Source organism: Pleurodeles waltl, chromosome 8 (genome assembly GCF_031143425.1).
Source record: "Pleurodeles waltl isolate 20211129_DDA chromosome 8, aPleWal1.hap1.20221129, whole genome shotgun sequence".
Lineage (NCBI taxonomy): Eukaryota > Metazoa > Chordata > Amphibia > Caudata > Salamandridae > Pleurodeles > Pleurodeles waltl.
In genome coordinates this window covers 1385346199-1385360201 of record NC_090447.1, presented here as the reverse complement: position 1 = coordinate 1385360201, position 14003 = coordinate 1385346199, and the positions used below count along the sequence as shown (strand labels likewise).

The following is a 14003-nucleotide window of genomic DNA, read 5'->3' as shown; positions in this document are numbered from 1 at the left end:
CAGTAAAAGGAGCGGGCCACAGCCTGTTGCGAGCACTGAGGGGGAGTGCACAGCACTCCCCATCACTGCGCATGTATGTTTGGCCGCCGTCGCGGGCTGGCCAAACATGCATGCGCAATAGGCTCTGTCCAGCCCAGCAACACAGTTGGAGTGCTTGAGAGAGCCTGCAAAGGCTCCCAGTCTGCCTGGGTGCACCCTGGCTGGGCGCTCCCAACCAATCCTGATGCTGCTTTGAGCAGCGTCAAGATTGGGCGCAGTGCAGGCTGGGAGCCTGTGCCTTCAGGTTGTCGGCAGAGAGGAGGAGAGGAGCACTGCTGCCGTGACAGCAGCGGCCGCAAAGAGTAAGGTACGTTTTTTTACATTTTATTTCACCCTCCCGCCCCGCCCTCTGTTACCACCGCAAGGTGCTCCTGTCATCAAACTGTGATAAATAAAAAAATCGCTGTACATGCCATTGCCTCAGTTACATGTTCCCTTTATCAACCCTGTCCAATCCTGTTTTCTGTCATCCAGTGTCACATAGACTCTGCTCACCACAAATTTCCATGAATAGCACCAAACTGTCTACAGTAAAAATGTTCTCTCTAAGGAAACCCACTGCCCCCAAGAGGAAGGTTCACACCGTATGAAATACTTAAAATATAAGATATAAAAACAAACAAATAAAAGATTTTTGACTAAACATAAGGAGAGCTATGTTGATTTAAATACTGTACTGTGTATTTTCTAGTTACGACAAGCAGGTGTCCAGAATGAGCTCATGAAAACAGGTGAAACTACCTTCGGATAGTAACAAGTTTGTAAATGTTTCGACTGACCAAGATCATGTTCACTTTTCACACCTCGCGAGCCAAGATGCAAATGTGGCTCTGTCAGAAACAGGCACCTTGAGGTGAGCAAGAAAACGTGGTGAAGCAGATTAGACTAACACTAATGCAAGTAAATACGGTTTAGACTTCCACAACTGCTAACTTTACAGAAATGCGAAAACTAATAGCTATTTTTATACTTTGTTAGGAAAATCATCATTTTGAGACAATTAGCCAACATTTATGTGCATAACAATGATCAGTGTTCTATGCTTGCACTCATAGGAAATGGTTGGTTTAAACACCGAGACAAGTGTAAACCCGCTGTGCTTACTTGCTCCACCCTGTGTATTATATTACTACAATAGTTTGACTCTAGTGCTGCTAAAGGGACACCATATTAATACTAAACAATCATTGGCAAATACAATAGGTTATGTTTATGCAAGAGCTGTTGGCTTTGCCAATGTGTTTTGGCCAAATTGCACACCAGCATGGTCGTTCTTCAGCATCGCTAAAAGTTAGTAGCATATAGGAAAGTGGCATGGAGAGAAGGGTTGCAGAGTGGAATAGTGTAGCAGTGAGTGGCGTAGAGTGGAGAAGAGTGTTGAAGAGTGGAGTCTCATAGAGTGGAGTATGTTAGACTGTCATGGAGTAGTGTGGAGTGGAGAGTTGTGGAATGGCAGAGTAGAAGAGTGTCATGCAGAGTTGTAGAGTGAAGTGTTGTGGAGTAGAGTGGAGTGTCGTGGGGTAGAGTTGTGTAGAGTAGTGTGGAGTGGAATGGTGTAGAGTAAAGTAGGCTGGAGTAGAGTGGAGTGGTGTAAAGTGGAGGGTCATAGAGTGGAGTGGCTTATAGTGAAGAGGCATAGAGTGGAGTAGAGTACAGTGTCGTAGAGTGGAGTGGCATAGAGCGTCATAGACTGGGGTGGTATAGAGTGGCACAGAGTGGTGTGGTGTAGTGTGGAGTAGTGGAGTAGAGTGAAGTAGTGTGTAGTAGAGTGGAGTGAAGTAGGATAGAGTGACATATAGTGGACTTGAAGTGGCATGGAGTGGTGTAAAGAGAGTTGCATAGAGTAGTGTAGTGTGTCAGAGTGGAGTGGGGTGTAGTGTGGAGTAGGATGTAGTAAATTGGAGTGGCACACTGGAGTAGAGTGTAATGGAGGAGCATATAGTGGGGTAGAGTGTTGTGGAGTGAAGTGGCATAAAGTGGAGTGTCGCAGAGTAGAGTACTGTGGCGTGGAGTGTAGTGCTGCGGCAGAGAGTAGAGCGCTGTAGTGTGCAGTGTGGTAGAGTAGTGTATCATAGAATAAAGTGGAGGTTCATAGAGTGGAGGGTAGTAGAGTATCATGGAGCAGAGTGGAGTAGAGTCTCACTGAACAGATTAGAGAAGGGTAGGGTGGCATAGAGTGGCATAGAGTGGAGGAGCATAGAGCAGAGTGTCGTAAGGTGGAATGTTATAGAATGGAGAGGCATAGACTGGAGGGGAGTAGAGTGTCAGAGTGGCCTGGCATAGAGTGTCATAGAGTGGAGTGGCTTCCAGGCCTTAAGGTAAACTGGGACAAAACAGGTTCATTCCCCCTGGTGAAGCAACATCAACCCCCGCTGAATATAGGAATGGTTAGATGGATACCTGATGGGCTCCCATATCTAGGGGTGAAAATATATCATGAGACCAGAGACATTCTTGATGGAAACCTAGGCGGCGCCGTCCGCTCCATAAAATCCTGCATGACTTTCTGGCAAACACTCCCTCTATCGGTGACAGGTCGCATCACGATTCTTAAAATGATAGTACTACCGAGACTGTTATACCATTTTGCGGCCCTTCCGATATGGATTCCTAAGTCCTTCTTCAGGGACCGGAATTCAACAGTAAGCTCATTTACATGGGGTAATGGCAGGAAAAGAGTGGCTCTAACAAAACTCCAAAGACAGATGTCCAATGGGGGTTTAGCAACACCAGACTTCGAGTCGTATTACCTTGCGGCTCAATTACAATGGCTGGCACTCTGGATCTCCAACAGCTCGGTGTTAAAACCTAATGCAGAGACCTCCTTGCCGCAGAAGGCAAGACTGTTTGGGATACTGCTGGGCTCTACAAAAGAAGGAAAGCAAGACAGCCCAGAAGTGAAAATAATCGCTAAATGTTGGAAATCATACTTACACAAAACTAAAACTAAGACTCCCTACTCAGCGGAACTCTCTCTCAGTGCGCTGCAAGCAATAACTCAGAAGAGGACTGAACTTGAGCTTAGAGACTGGCTAGAGGCCGGAATTAATACAGTAGGCATATTATTCGAGAACAATAAGTTGAAATCTTTTGAGACCCTTAGAGCACAATATGACATCCTAACGAAACATTTTTTAACATGCAGGACCATAAAAGCTAGTATATGCAATCACTGGCGAACAAAAAATATTGAACCACCAAGAAATGTGCACGTACCTGGCATCCTCAGTTCCCAAGACTATGGTTATTTCTACTTTGTATGCTTTGATTCGAGCAGATAGTGCAGTCCCCCTTCCCTATCTAAAACAACAATGGGAAAAAACTTTTGATCGAGACATCTCTGAAATAGAATGGGAACGTATATTACAGAACTTGCCTAAAGCTTCGCGGAATGCCAGATTTAAATTGATTAATTTGTATGTCCTACATCAAGCCTACCTAACGCCTGCCCGCATTAACAAATACTTTAGTAAAACCACAGAGTGTTGTCCAAGATGTAGATTAATAGATGCAAAATGTAATCACATGTTTTGGGAATGCCAAATAATGACATCTTACTGGACTGAGATTTGCCAAAAATTGTTCCAGATACTAGGTAAGACTGTGACATGCTCAATTGATACCTGCCTCTTGCATGCATTTACACATTCTACTAAACATAAGGCCTCAGACAGATTCTTAGACTTAGCCCTGACACTAGCGAAAAGAGAGATAGCCAGCAACTGGAAAAACCCTGTGGGCCCTAAACTAATAAACTGGAAAAACGAACTACTTAAGTGGGCTACTGCCGAGGGTACATTGCTGCAAAGAGAAGCCAAAACCGGGATCAGACCTCCTGAAGTATCCGAAAACTGGGAAGTAATTATGGATTCAGTTAGAACTGAGCTAACCATACAGCACCCCCCCACCCCCAACACTCCATAACCAAGCCCAAGTTACCTATGCCAAAACACAAAAGCTTTCAAAACTCAATATCAGACTAAGTCCTTCCCATAGTCAAAGATAGAAGACCCCTACTCATACAATTAACTCCCAAAGACTCATTTGAGTTAGCCGAAAGTTTATAGCATTTCTATCACAAATATAATATCACTAAATAAGTACTCAGACCGAGGGGTTGGGGGGGCTTGGGGAGGGGGGGAGTTAGATTTTGTTGCTATCAAATATAGAATGTATACTAAATATGAACCCCTACCAGAATAAGCGCGCAAATAAATAAGACAAATGTATTAAACAGAGAGATGTGAAATAGGAAGTAAAGTGTAAGCTGTTTTGAATTGTTTATAAAATCAATAAAATCTGGTTTAAAAAAAAAATAGAGTGGAGTGGCTTCGAGTAGAGTAGAGTGCCATAGACTGAAGTGTTGTAGAGTGGTGTGGAGTGTCATATATTGAAGCGTCATTGAGTGGGATAGAGTGGAGTGTCATTGAGTGGAGCGTCATAGAGTTGAGTAACAAGGATTGAAGTACACTTGCATAAAGTGTCATACAGTAGAGTAAAGTGCCGTACAGTAGAGTGGCGTTTGAAGTAGAGTGTCATAGAGTGGACTGGCATAGAGTGTTGTAGAGTAAAGGCGTGTACAGTGGAGGGTCCTAGAGTGGAGGAGCGTAGAGTGGAGCAGAATGGAGTATTGGAGAGTAGATTAGAATGAAGGCCCATATTTATACTTTTTGACGCTAAACTGCGCTAACGCAGTTTAGCGTCAAAAAATTTAGCGCCGTCTAACGGCATTCTGAAGCGCCATGCGGGCGCCGTATTTATGGAATGGCGTTAGACGGCGCAATCAGACCGGCGCTGCCTGGTGTGCGTGGAAAAAAAACACGTAGACCAGGCAGCTCCGGCGTTGGGAAAAAATGACGTTAGGGCGTCTTAAAATGGCGCAAGTCAGGTTGACGCTAAAAAATCGTCGTAACCCGACTTGCGCCATTTTTTTTCGACGCCCATCCCCCATCAACATGACTCCTATCATTGTAAAGATAGGAGTCATGCCCCCTTGCCCAATGGCCATGCCCAGGGGACTTATGTCCCCTGGGCATGGTCATTGGGCATAGTGGCATGTAGGGGGGCACAAATCAGGCCCCCCTATGCCACAAAAAATAAAAAAATAAATACTTACCTGAACTTACCTTAATGTCCATGGGATGGGTCCCTCCGTCCTTGGGTGTCCTCCTGGGGTGGGCAAGGGTGGCAGGGGGGGTCCCTGGGGGCAGGGGAGGGCACTCTGGGCTCATTTTGAGCCCACTTGTCCCTTAACGCCATCCCTGACCCAGGCGTTAAAAAGCGGCGCAAATGCGCCGTTTTTGGCCACGCCCACTCCCGGGCGTCATTTTTGCCCGGGAGTATAAATACCACGTAAAGGCCTGGGAGTCATTTTTTAAGACGGGAACGCCTCCCTTGCATATCATTAACGCAAGGAAGGGGTTCACGCTAAAAAATGACGCACATTCCGGGAACTTTGGCGCTAGACGCGTCTAGCGCCATAGTATAAATATGGCGTTAGTTGGCGTTAGTTTTGCGTCGAATTTGCGTCGAAAAAAACGACTCAAATTCGGCGCAACCAGAGTATAAATATGGCCCGAAGTATTGTAGAGTGGAGTAGTGTAGAGTATAGTGGAGTGGTGTAGAGTGGAATGGAAAGTTTTTTAGTGGCGTACAGTAGAGAAGAGTATCATGCAGTGTGGTTCAGTGGAGTGTCGTGGAGTACAGAGTATGGTGGAGGGGTGTAGAGTGGAATGTAGAGTTGTGGAGTGGCATAGAGTGGAGAGGAGTGTCATGCAGTGTTGTACAGTGGAGTGTCGTGGAGTACAGTAGAGTGGAGTATTGTGAAGTATAGTAGAGTAAAGTGGAATACAGTGGAGTGTTGAGGAGTAGAATGATGTAGAGTGGGGTAAAGTGGTGTGGATGGGTGTAGAGTATAGTAGAGTGGAGTGGTGTAGAGTACAGTAAAGTGGTTTGGTCTGGAGTAGAGTGGAGGTGCATAGGGTGGAGGTGCATAGAGTGGAGGGGCATAGAGTAGGGTAAGGAAGAGTGTCATAGAGTGGTATGGCATAGAATGTCATAGAGTGGAGTGGTGTAGAGTAGAGTAATTGAGTAGAAGGGAGTAGTGTTTTGTAGAGTGGAGTAGAGTTGAGTGGCATGCAGTGGCATAGAGGGAGTTGCATAGAGGGCCATAGAGTGAAGGGGTTTAGAGTGAAGTAGAGTGCTGTAGAGTGGAGTGCCATAGATTGGAATAGAGTGCTGTGGAGTGGCATTGAGTGGGGAGTCATAGAGTGGAGTGCCGTGGCATAGAGGGTAGTGTTGTGGCGTAGAGAGGAGTGTTGTAGAGAGGCGTGTCGGGGAGTAGAGGGGGGTTGCAGAATGGGGTGTCATAGACTGTCATGTAGTGGAGAATAAGGTAGGGTGGCGTAAAGTGGAGTGTCTTAGAATGGAGTGTCATAGAGTGGAATGTCATACAATGAAGGGGCATAGAGTTGAGGGGCATAGAGTTGAAGTACGTAAATTGTTGTAGAGTGTCCTGACTTAGAGTAGACTAGAGTGTTGTGGAATGGAGTACAGTGCTGTAGACTTGAGTGTTGGAGAGTGGAGTGCCAAAGAAATGAGTGTTGTAGAGTGGGATGGAGTGGCTTGGAGTGGAGTGTCATTAAGTGGAGTTTTGTAGAGTGGAGCGTCCTAGACTGGAGTGGCGTAGAGTGGAGTGGCATAGAGTGGCGTAGCATAACGTAGAGTGGAGAAGAGTAAAATGTTGTAGAATGGAGTAAAGTGTTGTAGTGTAGAGTACAGTAGTGTAGATTGGCAGAGAGTGTCGTTGAGTGGATTGGCATAGAGTGGAGGGTTGTAGAATGGAGGGGCTTAGAGAGTTGCAGGGTGGAGTAGAGTGTTGTATCGCAGAGTGGCAAAGAGTGGAGGGGCTTATAGTGAAGTGGAGTAAAGTGTCGTACAGCGGAGGGGCGTAGAGTGTCATATCAAGGAGAGGCGTAGTGTGGATGGGCATAGAGTGGACTGCCATAGAGTGGAATGGAGTGCCAGATAGTGGAGTGGCACAAAGTGGCCTAGAGTTAAGTGGCATAGAGTGTTGTAGAGTGGCATAGAGTAGAGTAGAGTGTCATAGAGGGGAGTGACACAGAGTGGTGTAGTGCAGAGTGGATTAAAGTGTCCTATAGTGAAATAAAGTGCCATAGAGTGGACTGGCATAGAGTGGAGTACCTTTATAGTGGAGTGGAGTAAAGTGTCACATAGTGGAGTGGAGTAGCAAGGAGTGCCAGAGTGGAGTAAGGTGGCATTGTGTGTAGTAGAATGGAGTTTCATAGAGTTGTGTAGAGTGAAGTTTCGTAAAGTGGATTGTCAGACAGGAGTACAGCGGCTAGAGTGAAGTGGTGTAGAGTGTTGTAAAGCGGAGCAGCATAGAGTGTAGTGACAAAGAGTGGCTTGGAGTACAGCGTCAGAGAGGGAAGTGGCATAGAGTGGATTGTAGTAGAGTGGGAAAGAGTGGAATGTTGGAGAGTGGAGTGTCGTATAGTGGATTAGAGTGGCCTAGAGTGACATAGAGTAGGTGTGAGAAAGTAGCCTCTTTCTAGCATGGCTACCCCCATTTGTGGCCTGTTTGTCAGTGTGTTTTGATTGTGTCACTGGGATCCTGCCAGTCAGGACCCAGTGCTTATGGTTTGTGGCCTACTTGTCAGTATGGTTCACTGTCTTCATCAGTATGCTTGACTGTGTCCCTGGAGTCCTGATAACCAGGACACCAATGCTCATGCTCTCTCTGGTTCCAGATTTGTCCTTACATACTGGTAACCCAGTATTTCACTCCAAATTGGCATATTGGTCACCCCTTATGAGTCCCTAGTATATGGTACCTATGTTCCCAGGGCATTGGAGTTCCAGGGGATGCATATGGGCTGCAGCATTACTTTTGCCACCCATAGGGAGCCTATGCAAAGGCTTCTACAGGACTGCCATTGCAGCCTGTGTGAAATAATGCATGCACTATTTCACAGCCATTTTCACTGCACCAGGTCACTTATAAGTCACCTATATGTCAGGCCTTCAGACCCTGAAAGCTGGGTGAAAAGTACCTGTGTGTGAGGGCACCCCTGCACTAGCAGAGGTGCCCTTACGTCGTCCAGGCCTATTTTCCCGGACTTTGTGAGTGCGGGGACGCCATTTTAAGTGTGCACTGGACATAGGTCAATACCTATGTCCAGCTTCACAATGGTAACTCCGAATATGGCCATGTAAAGTGTCCAACAACTGTGAATTGTACCCTATTACTGAGTCCAGTATTGGTTGCACAATCCCATGCACTATGGGGTCTCCACAGTGGACTCCCAGTACTGCCATACCAGCCTTCGGAAGTTTTCCAGGCAGCCCCAGCTGATGCCACCTCACAGACAGGCTTCTGCCCTCCTGGGGCTTGAGCAGCTCAATCCCAGGAGGGCAGAACAAAGCATTTCCTTTGGGAGAGGGGTGTTACACCCTCTCCCTTTGGAAATAGGTGATACAGGCATGGGAGGGGTATCTTCCCAGAGCCTCTGGAAATGCTTTGAAGGGCACAGATAGTGCCCTCCTTTCATAATCCAGTCTACACCGGTCCAGAGACCCCCAGTCACTGCTCTGGCGCCAAACTGGACAAAGGAAAGGGGAATGACCACTCCCTTGTCCATCACCACCCGAGGGGTGGTGACCAGAGCTCCTCCAGAGTGTCCCTGGGTTTTGCCACCGTGGATTCCAAGGTGGTGGGGCGCTCTGGAAGCATCTGAGTGGCCAGTGCCAGCAGGTGACGTTAGAGACCCCTCCGGATAGGTGCTTACTTGGTTTGGTGACCAATCCCCTTTTCAGGGCTATTTAGGGTCTCTCCTCTGGGTATTTCTTCAGATTCAGATTGCAAGATGCCAGCAGGAATCCTCTGCATCCTTTACTTCATCTTCTACGGACAGAACAGCTGCTGACTGCTCCGGGAACTCTACAACTTGCAACAAAGAAGCAAAGATGACTTCTGCAACACTGTAACTTCAGCTCCTGCCAGCAACTGCAACAGTTTCCTGATTGTGCATCCTCTGAGGACTGCCTGTCTTCAGCCTGCACCAGAAGAACAGAAGAAATCCCCTGTGGAGTGACAGAGTCACTTCCCTGCTTCAGCAGGTGCCTCTCTACAGCGACGACCGGTGGCGTGGGTCCCCTCTCCAGACAACGAGCATGGATCCAGCAACACGGGTGGTGGACTAAAGTGACCCTGACAGTCCCAAGGGCCAGCTGTCCAACTTTGGTTGAGGTAAGAGCTTGCCTCCCCATGCAAGACAGTACCCCCGTGCATCGTGTGACTTGCAGTTGCTAAGGCTTGTGTGTGATCTTCCAAGAACTTCTTTGTGCACAGCACAGCTTAGGCCCCCAGCACTCCATCCTGCGATGCACAGCTTCCTGAGTGGTTCTTCGGCAGCATAGGATCCCTTGGTGTCGTGCTGCGTGGGCCTTCATTTGCACCTTCTTTGTCCCCATGCTGTGGGACCCCTGTGCGCACTGCCTGGTCTTCTGAGGGCTCTCTGAGTTGCTGAGAGCCCCCTCTGTCTCCTCCTGGGTATAAGCCACCAGGTCCCAGGCTGCACCATTTTCACCTAACCGTGAGCTTTGCGTGTGCCAGGGCTTGTTGGCGGAATCCAGCGACGCAAACCAGACTGCATTCATCCATCTGGCGTGGGACATCTTCTGCACCAACCAGGAACCCTCATCTATCTTCTTTGGTGCAATACTGACTTTGTCTTCTCACCAATGGTTCATCTTTTGCACCTTCATCCAGGTTAGCAGGGTCTCCTGTTCTCCTTGGACTCTTCGGTGCTTCTAGGACTTGGTCCCCTTCTTCCACAGGTCTTCAGGTCCAGGAATCTGTTGTTGGTGTCATGCAGTCTCTTCTGGTTCTTGCATTATCTTCTATCACAACTTCTAGTGTGTTTTAGGACACTTACTGTGATTTACTCCTGTTTTCCTGGGCTCTGGGGTGGGGTCTATTACTTACCTTTGGTGTTTTCCTACACTCCCAGCACCCCTCTACACACTATACTTGCCTAGGTGGGATACCAACTTTCGCATTCCACTATTTTAGTATATGGTTTGTGTTCACCCTAGGCCATTTGCAACCTATTGTGATTCTCACTATTTGCACTGTTTTCTGACTGTGTACTTACCTGTTTTTGGTTACTAGAGTATATATAGTGTAATTTACTTACCTCCTAAGGGAGTATAGCCTTCAAAGTATTTTTGGCATTGTGCCACTAAAATAAAGTACCTTTATTTTTGTAACACTGAGTATTTTCTTTCATGTGTGTGAGTACTGTGTGACTACAGTGGTATTGCAAGAGCTTTGCATGTCTCCTAGTTCAGCCTTGGCTGCTCTGCCTACAGCTACCTCTAGACAGTCCGGCTTCTAGACACTGACTACATTTCACTGATAAGGGATAACCGGACCAGGTATAAGGTGCAAGTACCTTTGGTACCCTCTACAAACCAGGCCAGCCTCCTACGGTAGGGTAGAGTGGAGTAGAGTAAACTGGCATAGAGTGGAGTAGAGCAGCATAGAGTGAAGTAGAGGATTGTAGAGTGGGGTAGAGCAGCACAGAGTGGAGTAGAGGGTTGTAGAGTGGAGTAGAGCAGCATAGAGTCGGGTAGAGGATTGTAGAGTGGACTAGAGCAGCATAGAGTGGAGTAGAGGTTGTAGAGTGGAGTAGAGTGGCATAGAGCAAAGTAGCGCAGATGGCATAGAGTGGAGGGCCATAGAGTAGCATAGAATGGAATAGAGTGCTGCACAGTGGAGTGGCGTAGAGTGAAGTATGCATGGTGCAGTGCCAATACAGACTACACATTTACAATTGAAATTACGATTACGTTTGCACAGACATACAGTTTTACTGATGAATCTATACAGCATACAAATGATAATGTGTGGAAATGGCATCACCTAGCGTATTGATTTGTTTTGATCGTATTCAAATATTTGTTTCCAGCACACTTTAGAATTACAGAAAATGTGCTTTATTTGTGCTTTCCTAATACTAATATATTCTGAATTATTAGCACAGTTTGTTTATACACATTTCAATTTTGTTGTGTGCTAGAAAAGATACTTTAGTAAGTAAGTAAAATAAATTTGAAGAGTGCACAGTACCAAAAGGTATCATGGCACTAGCAAAACCCAAAAGCTCTGTTAGAGGCAGAGACAGCCAATCAATAACACTATAAAATCCTACAGAGAATCAAAGGTAAAAAAGCCATCCCTTTTTGCCTCCCTCCCTCCCTCCCCCCAACCAAGATGGTCAGACAAAGCTTCTCACTTTGAAGTCAGAGAAAGAAAAGTAAACACCTAGATTCTGTTGGAAGACAGAGCCTAATATGTGAGCTCTGAATGGAAAGCTCAGCAAATGTAACAAGATAAGAACAAAATTTCAAGGTCTATTTACAGAAAGTGAGCACTGGAAGAATAAAGTAAACAGATTATGCTCCACAGGATGGCTTAGCTCAAGCTGGACTGCCTAAAACAAATAAAGCCAGCAAATAGAAAGAAAGCAAGTGTGAGTTACAAACTGCAAAGGCAAATGTAAACAATGGGGAGAATGCATTCCTAGGTCAGCTCTCTGAATGTACCAGGATATCCTTAGTAAACCAGACAGCTTTGCTGTTTGGTAGGCTTCAACCAAAAATGTAATAATTCCAGTGGAATATTGCCTGCAAAAATGACACATTTCGAATGTTGATTTATTACAAATTGTCATGTTTATGTTGACAGGGTGTCCGTTTGAATGATCTACTAAGTTTACTTCGTGGTGTTATAGCACCACTAATGATCACAACTCTAATCTTGAGACCTGTAAAAACCACTTGAGTACTATCGTTGTTTGGACTAATGCTGAGTTTTCCATCAAACAGTGCCTCGTCATAAGGTGCCCACTCCCTTCCAGGACATTACAAACATCGTCTTCAGTCCTGGACGTATGTGTGAAAGCAAAATACATTCTGGTTGTTGCACTCTTGTTTTGCTTCCAATGAACTAGTTAGACAAACACATTCAAAATCGATAATTTGTTGGTGAAAAGTTCAGACCTGGAGAAAGCGTCCCTAGTGACCTGGAGTGAGGTATTCACCTTAATCCCTCATGTGTTTCTTTCTTTTATTAGTTAATGTGTGAATCGTATCTCAAGTCTAAATAAACGCTAGCTAAGCTTTGAAAACAGTGGTGCATGTAGTCCTATGCATAAATCAGTGCATTGCAGTGGATAGCTCTGTGGTGAGAGTGTGCCTTTGTCGGGATGCCTATCATAAACACTCTCTTTTTGTTTGAGTTTGGTGCAGGCTGTGACCTCAAATCACATCTTTGTGACGCTCCATCCACCCTCGGCGCCTACAGCCACAGCCTGTGTGCAGCATATGACAGCAGAGCGTGCCATGCATGAGGCGGCTCTAGGACCCCGGGCTCCAGCAGCGGAGGGTGAAGCTGTGCCATTCCTATCATTCCCTCCGTGGACGTTTGCATGCACATGCCCGGCTCCGTGTGCTGCATTCCGGGGCACGGGCATGCGGACTGCGCCGGACATGCCGTGCTCCACGTGTGCCCCCCGCGCTGGGGTCTGCTGCCGGAAGCGGTGAAGCACTAGAGACCCTGGTGCAGCAGCGTCCCCCCGCTGCATTCCCCAGGTTTTGGACCCGGCAGGCGCTGCCATTCCTCCCAGCCCTGCTCTGTGCTGAATGGGGGTGATTGTTGTGTGCGCCCGGAGCACCTCGGCGCACCGTGCCCGGCTCGGCCCCGCGGTGGTCATGCGTCCCTCCGAGCCCCCGAGGCGGCGATACACGGAGGTGAGCATCAGGGAGGAAGGGGCTTGGGGGGCTCGGTTGAGGCATGGGGCGAGAGGCAGGCACATGCCTCTTTGGGGGATATCTGGGCTCATTTTTCCCTGTAATGTTGGTAGTTCCAGAAATTATGTTACTTTCCCCTCCAAAGATATCTCTGTGCAGGGCAAGTTAGAGGGCAAATGCACGCCTCCCCCGCCGCACATCTGCAGCCGCTGTAGCGCCTGGCTCACTGGAGCCTTTTGTTTGCTGTGAGTGTGTGCGCTAACTTCTGGCAGTTGGGGGCACCGCTGGCAGCCCGGCGGGTGCTCCCAAGGGCCGGACACCCGTGGAGGGACTGTGGTGGTGGTGAGGGGAGGAGGCGCCTGGCAGCCCGGCGGGTGCTCCCCGTGGCCGGACATCTGTAGAGGGTCTGTGGTGGTGAGGGGAGGGGAGGAGGCGCCTGGGAGCCCGCCGGGTAATCCCCGTGGCCGGACATCTGTAGAGGGTCTGTAGTGGTGGTGAGGGGAGAAGGCGCCCTGCAGCCCCCCGGCGGGTGGTTTCCGTGGCCGGACATCTGTGGAGGGTCTGTGGTGGGGAGGGGAGAAGGCGCCTGGATGCCCGGCGGGTAATCCCTGTGGCCGGACATCTGTAGAGGGTCTGTGGTGGTGGTGAGGGGAGAAGGCGCCCTGCAGCCCCCGGCGGGTGGTTTCCGTGGCCGGACATCTGTAGAGGGTCTGTGGTGGTGGTGAGGGGAGAAGGCGCCTTGCAGCCCCCCGGCTGGTGGTTTCCGTGGCCGGACATCTGTGGAGGGTCTGTGGTGGGGAGGGGAGAAGGCGCCTGGATGCCCGGCGGGTAATCCCTGTGGCCGGACATCTGTAGAGGGTCTGTGGTGGTGGTGAGGGGAGAAGGCGCCTTGCAGCCCCCCGGCGGGTGGTTTCCGTGGCCGGACATCTGTGGAGGGTCTGTGGTGGGGAGGGGAGAAGGCGCCTGGATGCCCGGCGGGTAATCCCTGTGGCCGGACATCTGTAGAGGGTCTGTGGTGGTGGTGAGGGGAGAAGGCGCCCTGCAGCCCCCGGCGGGTGGTTTCCGTGGCCGGACATCTGTAGAGGGTCTGTGGTGGTGGTGAGGGGAGAAGGCGCCCTGCAGCCCCCGGC

The 14003-nt window shown here is 48.5% G+C and overlaps 1 protein-coding gene across 4 annotated transcripts in view; it reads left to right on the top strand.

Annotated features, from left to right (window-relative positions):
• AMOTL1 (angiomotin like 1) overlaps nt 1-14003 on the top strand; it is a 294817-nt gene that overhangs the window by 88897 nt on the left and 191917 nt on the right. The window contains exon 1 of one of the 4 annotated variants that reach the window (XM_069202420.1): nt 12817-12873. The exons of the other annotated variants lie outside the window; for them this stretch is intronic. The gene's annotated coding sequence lies outside the window, so the exon portion shown is untranslated. Of the gene's footprint in view, nt 1-12816; nt 12874-14003 lie in introns of those variants that run through there. 4 annotated transcript variants of the gene reach the window in all.